Source organism: Cavia porcellus, unplaced genomic scaffold (assembly GCF_034190915.1).
Source record: "Cavia porcellus strain 051 isolate PalLab524CR breed Dunkin Hartley unplaced genomic scaffold, mCavPor4.1 scaffold_5, whole genome shotgun sequence".
In the NCBI taxonomy this organism is placed as follows: Eukaryota; Metazoa; Chordata; class Mammalia; order Rodentia; family Caviidae; genus Cavia; species Cavia porcellus.
Genome location: NW_026947488.1, coordinates 76892539 through 76917744, shown reverse-complemented (window position 1 = coordinate 76917744; position 25206 = coordinate 76892539). Strand labels below are relative to the sequence as shown.

At 36.8% G+C, this 25206-nt stretch overlaps 1 protein-coding gene and 2 pseudogenes across 1 annotated transcript in view; 2 read left to right on the top strand and 1 right to left on the bottom strand.

Annotated features, from left to right (window-relative positions):
* The first annotated feature begins 291 nt into the window (after window positions 1-291).
* LOC100722290 (PCNA-interacting partner-like) lies at window positions 292-3928 on the top strand (annotated as a pseudogene).
* A 318-nt stretch (window positions 3929-4246) lies between these two features.
* Window positions 4247-5557, bottom strand: LOC100722017 (pro-MCH-like; annotated as a pseudogene).
* Window positions 5558-24403: 18846 nt separating this feature from the next.
* Igsf10 (immunoglobulin superfamily member 10) overlaps window positions 24404-25206 on the top strand; it is a 29339-nt gene continuing 28536 nt past the window's right edge. Inside the window, exons 1-2 of the mRNA XM_003476292.4 lie at window positions 24404-24558; window positions 25109-25193. The gene's annotated coding sequence lies outside the window, so the exon portion shown is untranslated. The remainder of the gene's footprint in view (window positions 24559-25108; window positions 25194-25206) is intronic.

Genomic DNA, 25206 nt, shown 5'->3' with positions numbered 1-25206 from the left:
AGCACAACCCTGACACTAAAACCAAAGTTAAAGAAATCTCCAAATACACTTCATGAAGTTAGACACAAAAATCTTGAAACCAGTCTTAGGCAGTGAAATGCAGCAATAATTACTTTCATAAATGACTATAGTCAAATGACTTACAAAAGAAATAAAAGTGTGATTCGACATTTGAAAAGCCATGTAGGAGATCTGAAACCTCAGCCACGGTCACCGAGCACATGGAACAGCCTAGGCTGGGCCTCTGGGAGAGGGCTCTGCGCCTGAGCCTCCGGGGCCAGTGTGGCCTGCATGGTCAGTGCTGCCTGGAGTCCTCGCAACCAGCCGGCCGAGACGGCTGTGCTTAACCAGAGGCCCGTGTTGGCTGTGATTAAAGTGTTCAGGAACAACTGGCGTGCACTTGGCAGCTCTGAAAAGAGCAAGTCTCTGTGCAACAGATTCCAGGTCCCCGCGCTGCAGCTGGCCAGGGCGGGGAACAGGAAGTTGCACTATGGAGGATTCACAGTCTGTCTCCGTGATGTCCAGATGACATGGAAATATTTACTGGTTGAGAAACTGGACTTATCTGTGAAAAACACGGAAGTGGTGGACCATTATGAAAACATTAAGAAGACTTAAGATTTCTTGAAGAATAGTAATGAGCTAGATCTGATTGATATTCATAAAAAATGTAGAACTTTGACTTCTAATTCTGAAAATAAAGACATTATAGCCCCTATTCAACAGCAGAATTTTCTCTCAGACAAAGAGTGTGAAGTAGAGGATGAAGCTGATCTTGTACACCCACATCATCCCTGAAATACAACCAGGATGATGAAAAGGTGAAGCTACTATCAAAGACCAGTTGAATATCCTTACACCATAATTGGTCAATTAGCATCCATTATCTATTTCTTCACCATCCTAATTCTTTTCCCACTGGAAGGATAGCAGAAAATAAAATCCTAAAGTGAAGAGTACTAGTATAAACAATTACTCTGGTCCTGTAAACCAAAAATGGAAATAATTTTTCCCCAGGATATGCAATTCAAGGAAGAGACACAAAGCCGCAACATCAGTACCTAAAACTGAAATTCTTGTTAAACTATCCCTTGACAACACAGATACATGTTCATATGTTGTATGTATAAACAATGCACTTTTTCGCATTTCTGTGTACGCAGTGCCTTAATGCATGTCCCCATTTAAACAAATGTACTATTACATAACCTGCAAGATAAAATATAAACCATTATATGCTTAATTAATATTAAATTATTATCCCTATGGACATAAGCAAGCAATTAAACTATAAGTACACATAAACTATTAAACTCTTTACCTCATTTTACCTTCTCAACAACACGACTATCCACAACCAAAGTACCGCGATTCCATTTTACATAATATATTCATTCCATTGTTAGACATGCCCCATTAAGTCAAATAAGTCCTTGTCAATATGACCTTCCATCTCCCATGATCAACCTCTTAATCTACCATCCTCCGTGAAACCAGCAACCTGCTAGACAGGGATCCCTCTGCTCACCCTGGGCCCATAACATGTGGGGGTTTCTCATGATCATCTTTAAGAGGCATCTGGTTCTAATTTCAGGGCCTTAACCCTAAAACTGCTCATTAATTCCCCTTAAATAAGACATCTTGATGGACTAATGTCTAGGCCCATGATCAACATAACTGCGATTTCATACATTTGGTATCTTCTTTTATTTTCAGGGATGCTATGACACCATTGCTGTCGAAGGCAAGGATCCCATTCAATTCAGTTGTAGCTGGACTTATGAATGAAGTATCCTTGCTCCATACGAGAAGATATCAGTGGGAATTCTTTTAATGCTCAAAGGACATAACCTTTGAATACACGTATGTACATATTTAGTATTTTTGTGTTTAAACCTGCTAGAGAATTTCAAGAGTGCCTGGCCCAGGCTCATATTCTCACTGTTCCTGACCATGGACTTGAAAAGGAAGCTGTCACTGATTTAAAACATGCTGTTAGATATCTTTTTGGTGGTTATGTCATTTATTAGAACAATTGAACTTGGAGGGAAAGGCTATGCACCCTTGCCCTCTGGTCCATTAAGGACATGTGTAAAGGGATATCTAAGTTCATTAACAAACTACATGAGATTTTTGGAGAAATACCAAACCTAAGCATTGCAAGGGGTTGGATACTCTCGGTAGTAAAGATACAGCTGATAAAAGACCAGAACAGCAAGGCTTTCTTCTGTCAAACAGTAGAGGAAGCTGCTCAAGATTTGGACTTGACGATTAAACTTGTCACTTCTCAATAAGAGGGCAGAGCTCTTGGCCCCACTGACATAGGTCTTACACAGCCAAAATATCACACCATAATCCACACACTGCCTACTGTGGCAGAGACACTGTGAAAACTTTGCTGGTTCTTCTGGATGAACAAGCAGCCTATGTGATGACCAGGACAAAGCAGAGCTTCTATGCAATGACAGAAATACAATTAATGGAAATACAATTAACAATGGAGCTTCTGTCCTCTTGCTTCTTAGATCTCCTGTACAAGTATATAATTCATCAGTGAAACCCCTAAGAGAATGCATTAATGAAGCAAACCTTAATTAGATCCCAATTTTTCTGTACTTACAAAGAGGAATCCGTGCTAAGCAAGTATAAATGGAATAACACGAACTCAGCACCAAAGCCTTTGTGTGTTCTTCACATGGAAAAAGACCTTTCTAAGAGTGTAGATTCGTCTGTTGGAAGATCAACAATTGGAACATGTTTAGGAAATGTTCATCTGGACAGAAGTGAAAATGGCAAAGTGTCAGGAAAATCAAATAGACAGGAAATAAAAGCTCAAAAAGGAAATGGGGCATTTGGATGGTCAAAATATTCTCTGTGATCATGGAAATGAACCACATCAACATAAAAATGTCAAGATATCTGTTGTAGTTAGGGGTTGTAAGGAGAACAATTACATACAGGACACAGAACCTATAATATTATCTTATGTTGATCACCCAGAGTTAAATACAAGAACATGTAAGAAGAAACCTTTCTATGACACTAAAGACCTAGAAAACCCAGCTGAGAGCCTGGATCCATCAGGAGTAATGTCATGCGTGAGTCCAGCTGAAAACCTAGAACCCATGACAATGCCTCCCACAAGTTTAACTGGAAGCCTAGAGCTTACAACAATGACTCATGCAAGTCTATTTTACAGATCTGTGCTGGGAAGGCCTGAAGGTCAGCAGTGGAGGCTAGAAAGTCTATCCGAGTGGGATGAAGGGTCTGTGTCAGTATGTTGAGGGTTCTCCACTGGAGCCAAGAAGCAATGCTCAAAATAAGAACCAGGGCTCCCCTGAAAAGTACCACAGCCATCTTCAGTGAAAAAGGGGTCCCAAACTCCTCCAACAATGAGAACAGTTGATTACATATCAGGAAGTCATTGTGATAAAATTCCTGGAGATTAACAGTACATATCTTCCTCTCAGGACCCAGAAAGGGATGCTGAAAGAAAGAACCAAAGCTCTTGCAAAGTGAACCGCAGCCATTCTCAGCACAAGGTCCTGAGCTCCTCCAGCTCCTCCTAATTCATATCGGAGAAGCCAGCATGAAAAGCTGCTCCAGGAGAACCAACAGCTCCAAACAACAATACTTAGGAAAACCCACACTGCCACACTGTCATCTCCTTTTATGCTGACAACTTGCCTCAGGTGGGCTGTATATACTCTGCATCATGCTGATTTAATTCAGCTGGTGTTAAGTTGACCACTGGTTTTTAGTTCATAACATTACATCAAGTATCAAATGATTTTCAAAAGAAGCCAAATTGCAGACTAACCGGAGTAGCAAGAGGCAGTAAGTGTGCTGTCAAAACCATGTTGATTACTGGCCAAAGTTAATTCAGTTTTTCATACTATGATTTTGTCATTGATGTGCTTTAGATTGACACATTTATTAAATCATTCACCAAAATCATGTACTTAACTTTTAAAATATCAGTGTGTACTTTATTCTATTGTGAAGTGTATGTAAAGTTTTTCTATTGTTCAAAAATACCACTTAGTCACATTATGTAAAAGTTTCACAAAGTTTAATGCATGGGAATAAATGTATATCATTGGGATTAAGGATATATCCATCTTAGCACAGCTTTATTTTAAAAGAGATGTTTAAGGTAATAGAAATTATAGTAACACGAAGGGCTTTTTCTCCCCGTTGGCAATGAAGTGATTCTATTTTCTTCTGAGATGATGTAGACCAGCAGTTACCACATTTGCTAGCAAGGTCAGTAGACTCTGCCCAGTTTACATCTAAGCACTGAAGGAAACAGGGTAATTTATTTAAAGGATCATAATTACCACAAAAATCTAAGGAAAAAATAACTCTCTTATAGCTACTGCAAAATCACAATTACAATAACTAGATGCTTTTCTAGCCCAAATTTCTGACAGGGAATATTTAATATCAACTAGAACTGAACCATGGTCATATTTCATTGTGGTATGATTAGATCCAACCTCAGAGTTCTTTTATGGTATTGAGATATAAGAACTGAGTTTTTAAAAGATTAGTCACTGTTGAAATCTGTCCTTCCTACTGGAAATTTAGTTGAGTTTTCTTTATTCCCTATTTCTCTCTTTTCTTGTATTGATTCTATACTCTGCACTCCATTTTCAGCTGGAAAAGCTAAAAAGTTACAGATCTTTTCAGTGCAAGATAAGGCTTTAGAGCCAGATTCAGGGGCAGACGATGGTTTATAATCATGTTTGGAGCCTGTGTTCTGTAAAGAGAAAGTTGATTCATATTTTAGCTGTCTTCTTTGAAATGGAACTATGATACAATTGTGTGGCATTCTTACTGATGAATTTAGATATGCTTCTGACTCTTTAAAAATACCTTAGGAAAAAAGTTTGCTGCAAATAAAACATCTTTGGATAAGAAGTATTCTTTAGGATGGGAGAATCACCCAGTCTGTATGAAATTTTTTCAGTTCTCCAAATGCATTTTATGACTATTTGTACGTATTTCTCTTTATAAAATAAATACAAGTACTAATTTTACTTTTTAGAGGATTTATATAAGCCATTTCCACTGCAATAAAAATACAAGACTGTCACTTACCTTTGAATTTTTGTTGTCCTCATCATTCATGAAACCATTCTCATCGTTTTTATGTTGTCCCAGAGAAGGAGCAAAGACTGATATCTTTCAGCATTATCTTCCTTCTGAAAGGTCTTCCGCATCCTAAATGTATTAAATACCATGTCAACTCCAAATTCTTTATGGACTTACTTGAAGGTTGAAAGTAGAATACCTTGAGAAAACAAAGAAAAAGTTAGTATAAATGTGTAGGAAGAGAGATTCATCTTTGCCATTCTTAGTTCAATTTTTGCATAAATAAAAGGAAACTTTTGCAGTCAACTTGCTTGCTATATAGTTTCCTAACTTTATGTATATTGTCCAGCTTGAAGAGAAAACACTTCAAAGACCCTTTCATCATTTTGGAAGTGGCTCATCCAATAAAGGCTGACTTTGTATAGCTGCTAATACCCACACTCTCAGTTACCATGGCACATTGTTTATTTCCACCATGAGTTTTCTGAAACCCTGAGCATGACCCCTGAGACAAGGCTGGATGTTGAGCAGAGTACGGTCTCTTGAAAGTGAGTAGTTATTGAGGAGCCCACAGGACACCGAGCTTGCTCACTGTCACTGTTTCTGTCCATCTGTCTTCTGATGAATTTTTTAAAATTCAAGGGTCACCACTCAGAAATGATAAGGATAAAAGTTTTATTTCCTTTCAATCCCAATTACAGTGAAATAATCTTCAGAAAGGATTTCATTGTATAAATACTCAACATCTTTGGTAATTAAAATACATACTCTTCTCAATGTGAACAAGAAAAAAGAAAAGCAATGTAAATACATTAGCAGACTAAAAAATAAAACACTATAGGTTATGTCAGTAAATGTAGAAAAATCACTTGGCAAATTTCAACATCCTTTTATTAAAAAACAGCAAAATTGGAATAGAAAAATATTATTAACCAAGTAAAAGAATCTACAGAAAATCTGACAGCTAACATCATTTATTTAACATCAGACTGAGCATGGTGGTACATGCCTGTAATTTCAGCACTCAGGAAGCTAAAGCAGGAGGATCATTGTGAGTTCGAGGCCATATTGTGCTACATAGTGAGTTCATGACCAGCTTGAACCATATTCCTTACTGAAAAATGAATTTTTTACAAGATCAAAAATATGGAAAATGTGTGTTCCTTCTACTCCTATTCAACATTGAACTATAAACCCAAGTCAGTGCAATAATGCATAAGACAATATAATAATAAATTGCATAAGAGAAGAAAGGGAAATAAAACTTTCTAATCATAAATGATTTCAATGTCTACATAGAAAAACCCTAATGGAACTTCAAATCATCCTAGGATTAAAAAATAAGCTTAGCAAGCTCACAGTATATAAATGAATAAACCTTATCCTTTCCCCAATGTGTCCTCTTGGTGCCACTGTGGAGAATATATAGGACAGAATGGAGACTAGCCACAAATTCAGCCTCTTTTTCTACTGATATGATCATGTCCTTGCTTCTGCTTGTGAGATGTGTTATATTTATTGATCCCTGTGATGAATCCCCAATAGGTACAGAAAAATTCAACATCCATTCATGATAAGAATACTGAAAAAAATGAGAAGAATTTTATCTCAATTTTATTAAGAGCCTTTTGGGACAAGTGAATGGCCAATATCAAACTAAATGGAGAGGTAGTGGCAGCTTTCCTCCTAAATGCAGGAACAAGCTAAGAATGCCTTCTATCATCACTTCTGTTTAGTACATTTCTTGACACATTAACCAGAGCAATTAGACAAGAGAAAATAATAAAAGAAATATGGATAGAGAAGAAAAAGATTAAGTTATCATTATTTGCAGATGGCATGATCCTTCACATTGAAGACCCCAAAAACGCCATCAAAAGACTCCTGGAACTAGTACAAATTTGTTAGCATATTAGGTCACAAAGCCAACACTCAAAACTCAATAATGTTCCTGTACAGCAGTAACAAACTCACTGAAATGGAAATTAAAGAAACAATACCTTTTATAATAGCATCAAGAAAATGAAATACTTAGAAATTAACATAATCAAGGAAGTGAAAAGCTTCTACCATGAAAACTATAATATTACAGGTAAAGCATTGGGAGTTCAAGGCCAGGCTGTACTTTTGTCTCAAAAAAAAAAAAAAAAAAGATGGCAAAGCATATCAGAAAATGGAAAGATATTCCCTTTTCCAAGATAAGCTAAATAGAATCAATATAGTCAAAATGTCCATGCTTTCAAAACTACTGTATATATTTAATGAATCAGTCAATTTGCCAATAACATTCTTTACAAAACTGTAGAAAGCAATACTAAAATTCATATGAAACCAGATAAGACCCAGAATAGTAAAAGCAAGTCTGGGAGAAAAGGGCAACAGAGGGGTAACCACAATCTCAGACTTAAAGTTATACTACAAAGCTACAGTGATAAGAACAACATGGTATTAGCAAAACCAATGAACAAGCAACAACAAAACAGACTTGTGGATCCATAAAACAGAACAGAAAATACAGAAACAACTTCAGGCCCATTCAGCTATGTTATCATTTATGAAGGGGCCAAATTCCTTCACTGGAGGAAAGATAGACTCTTTAACAAATGGAAATGGTCTTGGGAAAATTGGCTGTTCACATGCAGAAGATTAAATCTAGATGCATAATTTCTCACCATGCACTAGGCTAAATTCAAAATAGATCAAGATCTTAACATTAGAACAAAAATACTTAATCTTCTGGAAACTAAAATAGGTAAACTCTAAAAGATATAAGTGTACCCAAAGACTTTCTGAACAGAATCCCAAGAAATAGCACCAAGAATCAACAAATTGGATATCAACTTTAAAATGCTTTGTGTACCAAAGCAAACAATCAACAGAGTACAGAGACAACTTTCTGGATGGTAAAAATTTGCCAGCTTTCCCTCATAAAAAGATCTAATATCTAAGATAAATAAAGTGTTAGAGTATTCTAGTGCAATAGAGAAGCTAACATACAAATCAGCAGTTTTATTGAGCTGAGCATGTGGAAAGGAGCACACAACCCATGGTGGCTGGACTGTCTCCTTCGATCAGATACAAAAAGCCAGAAAGTTATATGACCTCTGATTGAAGTGGCACGTGGAGTGGATACTGATGATGTGAGAGGAGCCAATTGGAATTTTCTGTGCATGCAAACAGGAAGGGGAGTTGCCATTAGGGCTGAAGAAGAAGCAGAAAGTGGTAGATGTTCCTGCTTTGGCCTTCTGCCTTGTTAGACCACCGTCATAACTGTGTAGTAATTTATTCTAGGTCAAAACTCTCTCATTCCCTTCTTTTTATTGTTAGGAAAAGGGCGAAGACTCTTACTCCTTCATGCTGAAAGGGGGTGACATATTGGGGTTTAGATGACAGTTGATGTCTAGGTAAAAGCCAGTACCAGGTGTTTCATCTAGGACGAGGAATTAACCATTGCTGCATGCTCACATCCTAGACTGGAGAAATAAAAACACAAGGTGCTATGAGGAGGCATATCACTATCATAATTAAAGGACTGAGGAAAGGTAGAAGGAAAATTGCCCTTGATCCAAATATGTTCCATCAGGGCCATGGTGAGGAAGAATCTGAAAAATAAGCATGGAGTTGGGAGGGGTGGAGTTACAAGAGGTAATTATTTCCCCATCTGAAGGGTAAAAGTTAAAAGTGTAGGTAAGACTTGTCCTTGTTTTAGGGATTGAGCTGGAAAGAATAAGAAGCAAGAGAAATATAAGGCCTGATGATTGAATCATGTTTGGGAAATTATAGAGTAGGGGTGCGGAGGGCCATGGCTGTATCAGTGTAAGTGACATGAGATCTTAGATCTACAGGAGTCTCATGTTTAACTAAACAGCTGAGGGAGGAGAGAACTAAGATAGTTATGGTGAAAACATTAACTAATAAAGTGTAACGGTATAAGGGATAAGGAACCAAATAGGATAACAAAACATGACCTAGACTGAAAATTGTGGCTGTGAGGCCTTGGTGAGATGCAAATGGCTGATAGGAGATGAGATGACTTCTCAGAATGTTTAGAGTCAGGAGAGTTAGGGTGAGGAGGGCATCTCTTATCTTGAGTGACGTGGAACCAGGATGGCAGTCCAGTGACCTTGACCACTGTTGAAATTCTGAGGAGGGGACACTCCATTTTGGTTATAGTCCTGTTGAGGGATCTGAGAGATAAAGGCTGGACCATTATCTGACTGAATACTCTGAAGTAAACCAAACCTTGGGATGATTTCCTGTAACAGAAGTTTAGTGACTACATCAGCACTCTCCCTGGCTGTGGGAAAGGCTTTTATCTATCCTGAAAAATTACAAACAAAGGTGAGAAGATATTTGAGTTTGTGGCAGGGCATGTGTGTAAAATACACCTGTCAGTCCTGATAAGAGGTGTGTCTGTTAAATTGATGAACAGGAAAGTTAGAGGATGATATGTGTCTCTGAGGAGAAGTTATACTATAGAGATGGCAGGTGTAAGTTGTTGAGACATCAGAGTGTCTGGGTTGATCTACATAAACACAAAGGAATCCTGGCAATCAGGGTGTAGGGGGATGGTAAAAAAGACATTTTTTAAGGTCTAGGATTATGAAGTGAGTCGTGGAGGGAGGAATATGAGAGAACATAGTACAAGAATTTGGCACCATTGGGTGAACTGGGGTAACAGCATTGATTACTCTAAGGTCTTGTATCAGACTATAGGACCCATTAGGCTTGTGTACCAGGAGAATGGGAGTATTGTAGGGTGAATGGGTAATTTTAAGAAAACTGTTGTCCAAAAGATGCTTGATTTTAGGTAAGACCCCATAAATGTTTGGGAGCTATAGGATATTGGGGAATACAAGGAAAAATTGAAGAATCCTTAAGACAAATTAAAATAGGTATGGCATGGGTAGCACAGGTGGGGTTGGAGGTATCTTAAACTGTGGGATGGACCAGAGAAGAAGCTCCCTTCTTCTCTGGAGGGGAGAAGGAGAGGGCTTTGCAGTGCATTGTAGGGAGTGTTTGGAGGACCAGAGCTGTGGGGAGGAAGAAGGTAAAGGAGAAGTTAAGATTTTGAAGAAGATCTCTACCTAAAAGGGGTGTGGGACATATTGGAATTACTAGAAAGCTATGGATAAAGAAGAGTGTCTGGAACCTGCAGGTAATAGGTCTTGTCTGTAAAGGCTGTGTAGGTTGGCTTTCAACACCCACTACAGAGACTGAGAACTTAATACGATGGCCTGAAAACTCAGGAAGAACACTAAATATGGCCTCTAGGTCTACAAGTACAGAGAATGTCTTACCTGAGACCTCCAGTGGCACTTGGAGCTCTGAGAAGGATACTTTAATGGGGGGCTGTGGGCCCCAAGCCCCATCAATCTTCAGCAGCATGTCCAAATAGATCAGCCAGCGATGAATATAGTGGTGATGAGATCTCCTGTAAGGGCAAAGATTTAGAGGACAGCTTACCTGCTCTCTGGTGGCTAGGACAGTCACTCTTCTAATGGCCCTTAAGATTGTAGAAGGGGCATTCTCTTGCCTAGCATCCTTTTTGTTGCACTTGAAGCATGGCCAGGAGGGACTCAGCCAGCTCCACCTTGTCGTGGTTTACCTGTCTTAGAGCTCCAAATGTCACTATTAAAAGATCAGATTGTTATTTTTCTTCCTTTTGATTTTTATCTCTGTTATTGACAACATGAAAAGCCATATTCAGAAGGTCTCCCTGTGGGGTTTGAAGGCCAAATTTAGCCTTTTGTCTTGGGATCTGGCCCACAATGGAAGGTATCTGACTCCTCCACAGTCATAAGACATCTGCTCCTCTGTGCTGGCTACTTTGAGCCCCTAACCCTGTCTGACTGCCTATAATATTTTTAGCTGACTTAGCTTCCTGTAGCATTTTTTTTTTGAAGAAGTAACCCAAACTGCCATGAGGGATAATGAGTGATGACTGATCTGACTTCTTCAGGCTGAAGGGGTTGAAGTAGTCAAGGATACTCCGCAGAAATTTAACTAGTGGCCCTCAGTAGATTGCAGGCATTTTCATCTTGGGGAGGTGTTTTAAGTCTAAAGGAGACAAAGGCAAAGAATTAATTAAGTATGCAGGAGTCAAATAATAGAATCAATGGGATATTTATGAATATAATTTTAGTGATGGCTTCCTATAAACAGGATAAGGATAAGGTCCAGGGAATTTTAGAAACTGATATATCATTTGTCATATACACAGTTCGATTTTACAGTTGTATAAGTACCTCCTGTGCCATAACTGTACAGTAATTTATTTGATGGCAAAATTCTTTCATAAAGAATTCAAAAAAAATTAGAGCCTCCTAAATAAAAGACCCAGTCAAAATAAATGGGCAAGTTAAATAAGTAGATACTTTTCAGAAATACAACTGACTAATAAATTTATAAAACAATGTTTAACATCTCTGGCCATTAGGAATTAATTGCAAATTAAAGCATCAAGATTCTACTTTACTCCAGAAACTATGGGTATTATCAAGAAATCAAATAATTTAAAAAATCCTGATGAGGCTTTTGGGAGAAAGAACACTTCTAAATTGTTAGCGGGAATCAGATTAGGACAACTACTATGTTAATCAATGTGAAGTTTCCTCAAAATCTAAAACTAGAAATTCCATTTGATATAGCAATTTTCCTTTTAATTATCTTTCCAAAATAGGTGAATGCATCATATTTTATTGGAGCACATATCACAGTAGCTAAATCTTCCAAGTGGCCTCTGTATCCATCATCAGGCAAATAAAAACGTAACATGTGGTATTAATTCATAATGGAGTACTACTCTGCTCTAAAGAATTATGAACTTGAGTCATTTGTGGGAAAGTGGATGCCCCTGAAACCACAATGTTGAATGAAATAAATCAAATACAAGCTTAAATATCTCCTATTGGACAAAGCCAAAATATAAATAAAGAACAATATAAACAATAGATAATAGGAAGTATAAAGATAAATCTTCTTGAAACAGTTTAAGATATCATGTAACCATACATGCTTACCCATGTTCATAGCAGCATAATTCATAATAGCTAAATCTAAGAAGTAATCTATATTCCATAAATAGATGAATGGTAAAGAAAATATAGTATTTATACAGTATTTGGCAGAGTAGTACTCTGCCAAAAAAGAAAGGTAATAAACTTGAATCATTTGTATTAAAATGGATACATTTTGAGATCATAATCTTGAGTGAAATAAATAGGACACACAAGCTTAAATGGTTTCTCTTATATGAGAAACTCAAATTATTAATAAAAAAACAAAACAAAATATAATAACAGGTAGAGAAACATATCCTTAAATAGGAAGAGGACCAAGAAATGGAGGGGAGATAGAGGAAGGTGAGGAGATAAGGATTATAAAAGGAATTAAGATGTGTTTATGTGCATGTATCATTAACACAAGAAATGTAAACATTATGTGCCTCAAACATGTACTAATAAAAAAAAAAAAGACTTTTCCTCAAAAAAAAAATGTAGAAATGGATAAAGATGTATCTCGGTCCAAAGTCTTTGGCTTTAATCTCCAGTACTCAAAAGGTAAGTAAATAAATAAAGTTGACTATAAACATTTGAATGTATCTCTAAGGATCTTTATTCTTTCCCATTGGTCTCTGGTTTGATTTCTACACCAGTACCATACTATTTATTGACTATAGCTTTGTAACATGATTTAAAGTAGGAAGTATGATACTTCAATTTCGTTTTCTGTGCTCAGCATTGTTGAGGTTGTTTGCTGTCTTTTATAGTTCCATATGAATTTTTTATTATTTTTTTTATTTCTGAGATGAATGCCATTAGTATTTCAATAGGATTTTCCACAATTGGCTTTTCTATGTTGAGAAGTTTTCTTTTTCTACCTAAGCCTTCATAAGGTCTTACCAAGTAAGGATGTTTTACTATGTTTAATGCTTTTGTCACATCAATTTAGATGATGATGTAGTTTCAGTTTTAAAGGAATTATATCATCATTTGACTAGCATTTGTTAAACCTGCCTTACATGTCAAGGATAGTAATCTTTTTGACATGTTTTGGGGGAAACTGTTTAACACCTGACGATTCTTGCATCAATGTTCGTAAGAAAAGCTTTCCTACAGTTTCTTTCATTGTGTTGTCTTTGCTATCAATGTGATTCTGGTCTCATAAAATGTTCTGGAAAGTTTTTTCTCTAGTTCTTTTTTTTTTTTTTTTGAGAAGTTAGAAAATACTAGTAATAATTCTTTAAATATTCAGTAGAATTCAATCATAAATCCACTAGGTCTTTTGTTTTTTCTTTCTTCAGAACCTTTTGATTGCTACTTCAGTCTGTTCATTTATTTTTAATCTACTCAGGTTTTCTGTGTCATATTGACACATTCTTGGTAGTCTGTATTTGTCTAGAAATTTTTCATTTTCCTCTAAGTCATCCACTTTATCGGCGTACTGTTGTTCATAATCGTCCCTTATGATCCTTTTATTTCTGTGGCATCTCTCACATTTCTCCACTTTCACTGTTTTTCTTTATTTGACTCATCTCTTTTTTCCTCATGTGGCTAGCTAAAGATTTGTCAAATCTGTTTAGCATCTCAATTTTTTCTACAGTTTTTCTGTTCTACATTTACTTCTGATGCTTGTGATTTCCTTTCTCTTGCTAATTTTGGATTTAATCTGCTTTTTTCTTCCTTGAAGCATGAAGTGAAACTATTTACTTGGCAACTTTCTTCTTTTTAAAGAACCAGAGATGCTTATTGCTATTAACTTATCTTAGAACCGCTTTTGCTGTATCCAATTTATTTTGATATATTGTATTTCCATTGTCATTTATTTCATGATATTTTAAAGTTTACCTTTTGATCTGTTGACTCATTGGTTGTTCAGGAGCATTTTTTAAAAGATTCTACATATTTGTGAGTTTTCCAAGACTTCTTTGACTACTAAGTTCAAGTTGTAGTCAGAAAAAATATTAGATGTGATTTCAATGTTCTTTAATTTGTTAAGCTTTTTTCTGTGGCCTAACACGATTTATCTAGGAGAATGATCCATGTGTAGTAGAAAAGGAAGTATATTTTTCTCCTTTTTGTATAGAAGGTTTGGTATATGTCTGTTAGATCCACTTGGTCTAAAAAACATTTTAAGTTCCATATTTCCTTATTAATTTTGTCTCTGATAGGGATATTCATTGTTGAAAGTGGGATATTGAAGCCACACCTGTTATGTGTTATTTTCTGTTTTTCCTATGACTCTTGGTATTGTTTTACATATCTAAGTGTTATAATATTTTGTGTATATGAAATTATACTATCTTCTTTATGAATTGATACCTTTACCATTAAATAATGATGTTCTTCATCTTCTGTGACAGTTTTTCACTTGTGACAGTTTTACACCACTGTCAGAGGTAAGTATATCCACTTCTCTACTCCTGGTTGCTATGTTCATGCAGTAATTTCCATCCTCTCAGTTTCAGACTGTGTGTGTCCTGATAGCCTGGATTGGTCTATTTTGGGCAGCATATGGTTGAATCTTTTCTTTTCAGTCCATTCATTTATTCTGTCTTTGGCTTGGAGAATTTTATCTATGTGTATTTAAGATTATTATTCGTAGGTAAGAGCTTACTCCTGATATTTGCTAATTGTCCTTTGGTTGTTTTGTATCTCCTTTCTTCATCTCGTTGTCTGACCACAATTTGATAATTTTCTGTGGTGCTAAGCTTTGGTTCCTTTCTCCTTATAATCTGTAAATCTGTTGTAGTTTTTGTGTTGTGGTTATCATGCAACTTCTATAATACATATTGTAGATGCAATCTACTATTTTAAACAATTCACTTCCTATTTTAAAAAATCCACTTCCTGTTACATTCAAAGCTCCAGACTTCTGCCCACACAAGTTCTGGACATAACAATTCACATTTTTTATATTGTATATTCTTTAACAGTTTAATTAACTTAGGTCTTTTTTACCCTTTGGAATTTTTCCTTTATGCTAGAGATACAGGACACCATAATAGTATTGGCATATTCTGGGTTTGACTACGTATTTACCTCTAGCAATGAATTTTATACTTTCATATATATATATATATAAAATTTTTGTTATAATTATCAATTTTCATGCCAATTGAAAAACCCCTTAAGCATTTATGTAAGGCACATGTAGTAATAATGAATTCTCTAAACTTTTGCTGGCCTGGAAAAGACTTATTTGTCCTTCACTTCTGAAGAATAGCTTTGCTGTGTGTAATATTCTTTGGTAATATTCTTTCCCCAAAATGGACATATCATCCCATTTTCTCCTGGCCTTCTGCTGATAGTCTAAAGAGAATTCTCATTGCTGTGACTTGCTGTTTTCTCCTGTTGCTTTCTAGTGTTAGCTATCTCTAACTTTTTTACATTGGATGCAGTGATTAGGATTTGTGATAAACCTAAAGGACTCTTTGGGCTATATGGATCTGAATATTTACGTTCCCTTCAGACCTTGGGAAGTTTTAGTTATTATTTCATTAAATAAACTTTCTATGTCCATGTCTGTCATTATTTTTAGAACCCAAACAGTATGAATATTTTTTCACTTAATGGTTTCCTGTGAATCTTTTAGGTTGTTTTTACTCTTTTTCATTGTTTGTTTGTTTGTTTTTCAGCTCAAAAGACCCACCTTCACATCACAGATTCTTTATTGTGCTTGTAATAGCATACAATTTAAGCTCTTGGTTATATTTATATATATTTTATTTCTTGAATCCTTCAGGTTCGTGATTTCTATTTTTATGATATCCATATATTTATTGACTTCTTTTCTTCATTTCATTGAATTATCTATCTCACTGTTTCTTTAAAATTATTATTTTTAATTGCTTTCAAATGATTTATAAATTTCTGTTATTTTATGCATCAGTTTCTGGTGAGCCGCTGCATTCCCTACTCCTGTATGCTTTTTGTGTGCCTATTTTGATGTTTGTGCATCTAGTGGTGCCGCCACCTCACCCAAACACTCCTGAATGACCTTAGGGAAATCTCTCACCTGCAAATAGGCTTCCAGGTGCTGGTGAAGAACCTTTCTTTCCAGGCAAGGACAGTGGTGTATTTTCCATGGTTTCATCAGTTATAATCAGTGCTAGCAATGACTGTCATTACCTCAGTTGCCTAGGTTACAGGAGTTTGTGGCAGTGACAGTGGCTATATAGGCTATTAGGTCAAAGGCTAGGGATCCTGATAATTTTTTCCCCCTTTGGTGAAGATTCTCAGCTGAAGGGCTCTCTCCGTGTCGGCATCTGACAAGACACATAAGCAGCTGCAAATGGCATTGGGATCCAGGGCACAGGTACTCAGAATACCCGTGAACCTAGGTTTCTACAGTAAGGATCTTGCAAAACTACCATAACCCTTGAAACCTGAGCCATTTGAGTGTTTTTCAAAGTGCAAGTGGATGCAGTTCCCCAACCAAGTGGAGACCTGTTATTGTGAGATGCACCTCAACAGCTTAGGGGACCGGGAAATAGCTATGGTTTTGAGTCTGGAGTCAGGGCACATTCCTGGCTTGTCTCCAGGAAAGAAAAAAATGGTGTAGAAATAAATGTGCTAGGCTTTCAGGGTCATACAGTCACAAGCACTCAATTCTGCCTTTATAGAGAAAGCTGCTAAATAATAGTAAATGACTAAGATGGATATATTCCAGTAAAATTTATTTATAAACACTCAAATTTGAATTTCATAAGATTTCAATGTATCACAAAATATTCTTCTTTTGATTGTTTTATTCAACCATTTAAAAATACATTATGACTCATACAAAAATGGTAAATTTACAGGAATATGTCTTGGGTCATAATTTACCTACGCCTTTTTTATATCTAGACCTTCCCATTTTGTTCTTTGCCATCTGGACCCTGATTTTCTGTGGCACATTAAACTTTAATCTTCATGTCAAATACAAAACAGAATTGTTTGGAGGTTTTCTTTGATTAGTTGGTGAATTATTCCATCTCTGAGGTAAGTCATTTTTATAGTATCCTGTTACTGTTTAAGTCGAGAATTTAGTTTAAAATAGTGAGTGGCTGGTGCTAGTTTGACTCAGTGACATGTCTTTTATGGACAATAAAATGGATTAAGCCAAAAAAAGAGTGGAAAGTAAACTTAATTAAAAGGCATCTGAAACTTTCTCTATTCACATATTTTTTTTTTTGGAAAATTCGGGTTTAATACATGTAGGAGTCATTCAAACTTTCCAGTGATTTTTCTTACTCAGAACTGAAGTGAATCTATTTTAGTTCACGAATTACTCACTTTCCACTTTCCATATATTATTTAATTTACATACAGAAAAACAAGGTGATATATGCAAATTCTTTCAACTCAGACTTTTCAATTCTTTCAATTCTTATACCTGGGATTTCTTTCGTCTGTATTACTTGATTTGCAAAAGTTCTGCTCTTATACATTTGTAGTCATGATTTCCCTAACTCAAATTAGGATTGGCATTTAAAAAATGATCTTTTTTTTTCATGCCTATATCTTGCAATCTGAGCAACTACTTTGAAGATAACAATATGCAATATATAAACATAGTTAATCTCCTATTATGTTATTTTGAAATTGTCATCATTTTTGTTCTTTTTTATTTAAAAAAATCATCAAACTAAAATGATGCTGTAAAATACTTATTGATCACATTTATAAATGATCAGATTTACTGTTAACAAAAAGCACCGTAAAAGGATTGAAGAGTACAGATCAAAAACAAAAAAGCCACGTAAAACAAGAAGAGATTTGATTGAGAATGCAGTGTTGGGAGTTTCATAGGAATTAAAATACCTATTATGAATATATTATCATCTTAATCTTGATGCTTTTGATTTAAGTTAATGTTCTCTGAGCATACATCAACTTATCATGAAAAACCTTTATTTTACCTTACCCAAAGCTGTCATCATAACATATGTTTCCCATATTATACTTTTTAAATCCCTTAGGGTGGGTCCTGTTTGTGCTTTTATCTTTTAGGATTTGTCATTCTTTTCAAATGCAAGATGATTTATTCTCACAGCAGATTCGAATTTGATTAAGTCCCTTCACAATGGTCAGGAGTAAATTTTCTTCTTATATTCCAGGAATATAAAGTCATTTGCTTGTGGAATTCAGAGTTTTAAATCTATCTAAGTAGGAATCCTGTCAGCACTGTTAGAATTTTGTCAATACTGGAATATGTCACAGTGATATTCCAAGAAGACTGTCATAGAAAGTTGCACAAAGAACCTCCAAATTACAAAATATCTCTGGTCTCACTAGAAAGTGAATTTTGACTAGTGAAGATAAATCTCTTAAAGCATGTTTGGCCAGTTATCTTTTGATTTTTAAAGTAAGTGAAAATCCTCACTCAGTTCTCTTTTGTTTCTGACTTGGAGAATAAAGTTTAATGTGACAAAATCCAGTGTTCAAATCCATAACAAAAGACACAGTAAGTAAACTATGATCAAAGCCAATTTACTGACAAATTACTATTTTTGTATGTTCTAAAAGATTAGAATAGGACTGAAGATTTAGCTCAACAGCACAAGCGCCTGCCTGACAAGTGTGAGACTGTGAGTTCGATTCCCAGTATCAAAAAAAATAAACAAAAGATTAGAATTTTTATTTCTTTAAATGATTGAATAAAATAATCCAAAGACTTTCATGATATATGTAAATCATATAAAATTCAAATTTTAGTAACCCTAAAAAATTTGAATTAGAATACAACTATCTTAGTCATTTACTACTATATAGTTATATAGTCACCATCAATGAAAGGCAGAGTTGAGTACTTGTGTTAGAGACCATGTGGCTCTCAAACCCTAACATATTCATTCTCTGATGCTTGCAGAAACAGGTTGCTAACCCCTGTTCTAAAAGCATAGACTTCCCTTTACTTTTTCCCTGGTTTTTTCCCAGTGTGCATTGATTAATGTTTCTGTTAGTGGAAGTGAAAAACAAAATAACATCTCTATGATGATTGAGGTCTTTTGGAATCTCATCTTTTATTGATTTTTTTTCCACATAAAACTTTGTTTTCTTACAACTTTCTAAGAAATATCTGGAGCTTATTTGAAGACAGAAATGTCTACTGTGTTTACAACCATATTCAGTGATTTTCACAATGAAGAATAAAAGTAAAATGAACTATAATGTATATGAAAATCTTAAATATCCCAAGACACCCAACTCATTAAAAAATTGTTTCATTACCCTAGCTATACCTAATTTACAACATATCAGAAAATGCAGCACTTTATATATACAGTATAAGGACACATAAAGTTGGAGTGTGTTACTTTTTTCTACCATCAGGGAGACTAGTTTTGAAAAATAATTTATTTTGGTTTCAGCAAAGAGTGGCAAGGTTCTGATAAAATACAGAATCAAACCAAAAACATAAACTGAGATAAAAAGAGAAGACTAGATGGAATAAGCAAACAAAAAGAGTGTTGGCCTTGAGGAAATAATTTTGAAATACATTATCTTACAAAGATGTTATTCTCTGCACTTTATCCAAAATCCCTACCATATGTGTCAGGAAAATAAAAGTGTTCTACTCTAAAACTCACTACCCTCCAATGCCTCAGCAGTGTGGAAAGCTTTATACTGTGGCTGATGGCCTACCCAGACTCTGTAAGTTCCTCACATAATTCTGGCTTTGGAGTCCTTCACTCTACCCTAATGGCTGACCTAAGATACCACCTGATAGTTGTTCTTCTTCTAAATTCACCCTCTAGGGTGGTTCACAATAGTGTACTATCCACATACTTAAACTCCAGCCTGCACTGCCTTTGCTCTTAGAAAATGCTCACGAAATCCTAAGTATGTTGTGCCATCACCTCTTCACACATAGGATATTTACCTTTGGGCAACTTCTGACAGTTTCCTCAGAGAAAGTGAAAAGTTCTCAGATCTCTTAGATGCATTTGTTCTTACCCATGTGCAAGAAATGGTGAATTCTAAAAACTTCCATAAATGGTGGCCTTTTATGTAGTACCTTCTGCAAAAGCAACACATAGCATTTACATATCAAAGTCAGTAGGATTATCCTCCACACTTCTATTTCCTACTCTTGTCCACTGTATCTATTTGATCATTATGAGCTTGGATCACTATCTGTGTCTACATGTGATCCCCACTTTAATCTACTCCAGTCCCAGTATCCATGGAAATTGGTGAGATTCCATTATATGTATATGTGTATATATATATATATGTATATATATATATATATAGTTATGATCATCAATAAATATATGATATTTAACTGCTTAGATTTGGCATTAAATACTCTGATTTTAAGAATGGAATGAATGATGGTATAGGTGATACATTAAGAATAACAGATGAATGTAAAAAGCATGCAAATACCAGAAAAGACAACAAATAGTGTCAGTGATGGAGAGATGAGGGAGGACAAAAAAATTTCTGTAGGAAACATTAATAGGAATAAGATGTACATGTATTATTATGTGTACTAGAAAAATATAGACTTGTCAATGTATCAACACCACTATAGGAAACCATTAATAAAAAAGAGAGTAAGATGATGTAAAGAATAATGGGCAAACTATACGAAGTGGTAACTCAGGTGGCAAATATCCTGAAACAGTAGGTAAAAGACCACAGTGCAGGAAAAACAGATTTAGGCGTTTTGATTAATGTGAAGTCCTTGTGCCTCTCTGAGACCTTGGCAAATCACAAGGTCAATCAAGTTCAGTTTCTTCCTCTATGAAACAGCATTTAACGTCACACATTTTTTATGACATAAGAATAGGTCATATTCAAAGGTGAAAATGGTTTCTAAGCAGTAAGAATATGTGAAACAATCAGCATTTTAGATATAATTAGTGAAGAGAATGCTGAAACTACTAAGCAATGGACTTCTAATATTAGAGTAGTATAATTGCAAACAGAAATGGTAAAAGGCTAGAAAATGTAGAATTTAAGAGTCTGTAGTCCTTACAGTTTTAAAATTAATTCAGTATTGTATTCTGGCTCTGAATTATTCATTATCTTTTATCCTCAGTGATCTCACCCTCCTCCAAAGAAAAGTTATGATTTAAGCATCTATGTCATTAAAATACTTCTGGAATTAAACACTCTTATAAAGGGCTCAGTACACATAATGTTCTAAATATAAAAGCAATTGTTGATATAATATCAACAAGTAGGGCCAATTGAGCTAGAAGAGATGGCAACATGATTTTTTGATTCCTAATAATTCTGGAAGAAATTCCTCTGTAAGTTTAGGAATTCTTTTCATAAAAGTTGTTAAGACAAGTAAATATTCCTGACAAGAGTTTTCTTTGAAACTGATAGCAATAAAATGATGCTGGACAACCACCTGAAGAAAATATGGAGTACATCACATTGCAGTTGTCCTACTGGGTTGATCTGAGTTGAGGTCCAGAAGTCAAGATTATGGTCAGAAATTGACTAAAATATACAAAGCCAGGAGGTTGATTTAAGAAAGAACTTTGCGGAAAGACAAACTGTGGATGCCAAGAACTCACAAATACATCGTTTCTGAAAGCAAGCATCCCACTTCAGACATTACATGTGAATTTTTAACTTTAGGAATCTTTTGGCCTCTGTGGATATAAGTTCATTTTCTTGTCTTACCTCTAACTGGCTGTATGCATTCGCCCTGGAAACTGACTTGCCTAATGTAAGTATACATCACTCAAATGCTTAGCCATTGGAAATGGCGTATTACCAGTGTGTAGCTACGAGAGACAGCCACAGCTTTGGGGCTAAACATTCAAATGTTAGGGTCAGATTGCCTGAGTTTGAATCACCTTAGACTTCTTAAAAGTTCCCTGCCCTGAGTAAGTCACTTTCCTTTATGTACCTTGCCTATAAAATGGGAACGAAATGAATTTTTTCATTCAAGGTTGTGAGCTAGACATGAGTTAGTACTTGTAAAATGCTTGTAATATTTGTCCCAGAGAAAACCTTCCATAAATATAAGTATTCTCATTAAAAGAAGTTATTTCCCCAAACCAGCAATTCTCAAGCTTTAAGTATATCAGAATCACAGAAGGCTTAACACAATGAGCCCACTCCTACCACTTCCAAAGAAGTGAGTATTCGTTGTATGAAAGCCCAGAGTGATATTGAAGTTGATGGTGTCAGGAAAGAATCTTAAGAAGCAGTGCTTCCAAATACTATACTATACTATAGCACTAATTCCAAATTCTCAACAAAAGTCAGATGCAATGCTACTAGAGCGAATGAAGCAGTCATTTTAGCTACATTATCTCAATGCTTATGAATGAATATATAGGAAGTCTTGTCTAGAATTGCAAGAGCTACCTCATGTGGTTGTGTTAACCGGGATAATTCTGGAGGCAGCTCTGTCCCGGGTATTGGGGCTAGAGATGAGGAAGGGGAACACAGTCCAAGCAGATATAGTGGTATTTACACCCAGCTTCTCTGATCTGATCATCTCTTTCATAAGAGGGATTTCTCTGAGGCTGTGTGTGTGCACACACGTGTGTATACAAATAATATTAATCCTTTAAAGAGAAAATTCTGCCCTTTGCAACAAGAAAGACTCTAGAGAGCATTATATCAAGTGAAATAAACCAGACATAGGAAAACAATCACATCTCACTGATGTGTATAATCTTTTTTTAAAGTGAAATATACACAGAAAGAGAATTAGAGTGACATCGAAAATGAGAGGAGACAAAGGTCAGAGGACACCAAGTAGTGGCCGTGGAGCATGAAGGAGTTTAGAGATTGAACGTACCTGAGAACTACAAGCAGTAAAACTGCACTGTCCTTGGAACTGCTGTATAAAAAGTAGACGTTAGCTGGACCTGGGGGCACATTCTTGCAATCCAAGCGCTCTGAGAGGTTTGGGCAACTTGGCAAAGAGAAGGAAGGGAGGAGAGGGAAAGAAAGGAGAGGAGGGGAGGGGAAAGAGGAGAGAGGGGAGAAGAAGGGAGGAGAAGCAAAGAGAAGGGAGGGCAGGGAAGGGGGGGAGAAAGGAAAGATGTAGCTCACGGCGTCCCTGTGAAGGCCCTAGGCTCAATTCTCAGTATCTTAAATTCAAAAAGTAACTTTTAGTTTCTTGCTGTTTTTGCCACAAAAAATAAATGTGAAACAATGGATCTGATGATTTACTTCACCGTAATAATAATCTTACCAACTACATGTATCCCATAATTTCATGTTGTGTCCTTTAAATACATGCAACAAAATGCTCAAAATCACTGGTCATTCACCAGATGCAGATCAAAGCAACACTGAGATTTCATCTCCAAAAATAATGGCTATCATCAAGAAACTAACCAATAACACCTTCAAGGCTATGAGGGCAAAGGAACCCTTCTCTACTCTGGTAGGAGTGTAGACTGGTGTAGTTACTATGCAAATCAGTTTACAGATTCCTCAAAACACTGAAACTAGAGGTCCCATTTGATTCAGCTGTTTCCCTTCTTGGATTCTTCCCATAAGAATTAAAAGCATCATACAGTGAAATACACACACCCATGTTTATAGCAGCACAGTTTATAAAGCTAAATTTTGGAAACAACCCAAATGCTCATCAACCGAGGAATGGATTTAAAAAAAGACACAGACTTTTTATACAATGGAGTACTACTCTGTCATAAAGAAAGCTACACTTGCGACATTCTTAGGTAGATAGACGCAGCTTAAGATCATACTGTTAGGTGAAATACATTGAACACACGTGTATACATAGTGCACTGTTTCTCTGGTGTGAGAAACTGAAAGTGTAAGTAGGAACCAAAATATATAGTTGTTCAAAGGGAAAGGGGGATGGGGAGAAAAAATGGTAAAAGGAGAATCAAATTGAAACAAAGGCTGGCTAAAAAAGGGACGAGTTGAAGAGAGGGGGAGGGGAATGGGAGGGGGAAAAAGAGGAGCTAAGATATATCATGCACAGGCACAAACTCCCTGTGATGAATGTGATCATTGTGTATATTTTAAAATATCTAAACTGCGTCAATAAACTTGATCAAAAATAAAACTTATTTAAAAGGGGGAAGTGTTTCTCCAATAGGGCTAAACAGAACATTTAATCTGCGTAAATCACGATTATAATCCTCAGCTTTCAAATGGCCCTTTGGACCTCAGACCCAGGACATTCTCGGGGATTAAAGTCATCTCTTAACCCCAAAGTCCCGCCTATCACCAGGTGGCCGAGAGCACGGGGGAAATGGACTGCAGCCACTGAAGCTGCCCACCACTCAGCAGGGATGCGGTGCGGGGTCCTGGAATTTCAAAGTCGCCAGGAAGCAAGAATGAAGGCGTCCATGCAGCCCTTCCTTGCTCCAGCAGATCTCAGGGGGGCTGAGCATCCTCTGCTCGGCCGCCCCGCCTTCCCGCCCGCCCGCCTGCCCGGGTCTGAGCTGTCTGCACCGCTGCAGCCCAGCCGGGTCCGCTGGCCGCGCGAGCCTTGGTCACCGGGCTAGAGGTGAGCGGAGCCGCCGACCCTGCCCTGGGGAGGGCCAGCAGCCAGCGGCCAGGGGCTTGGCGCGGGAAGGGGAGCCGCCCCGGAGCTGGGGGACCTGGGAGGCCGGAGCAGGGCTGGAGGTCAGGGGAGCACGCAGGGGACCACGAGCCAGACAGTCACTTCTGCAATCTGGATGCCAGGCAGGAGACACGCGGGGGAGAGAGCGGTTAGCACGAGGATCCTGAGGGTGGACGCGGATGCGATCGCGACACGATTGTCCAAGAAGGACAATAGGAGACACTACCGGGTCCTAAGGACAAGGTGGAGTGATGGCAATAATCATCATATTCAAGCCTTAACTTAAAGTCCAATGGAAGCACACTGTAGGGCTGCGCGGGGCAGGGGGTGATTTTAAAGCTAACAACAACAAAGACAATCATTACAATAAAGGAACACTTAGGGGTCACTCTGACAACAGCGCCCTGCAGTTACAAAAGCGCCTCCCGGGGAGGTAGCCAAAAATCATAAACTGTTGCTTACTTTGGGAACACAGAACTCCCCTCCTCCTCAGGTTTGGAATCAATTTTCCATTTCCTGCGAAGTTTTCTCTCTGCCCATGTCACAAGAGGATTCAGGACCAAGAAAGAAGAACTCAGGTATTGTCAGTTC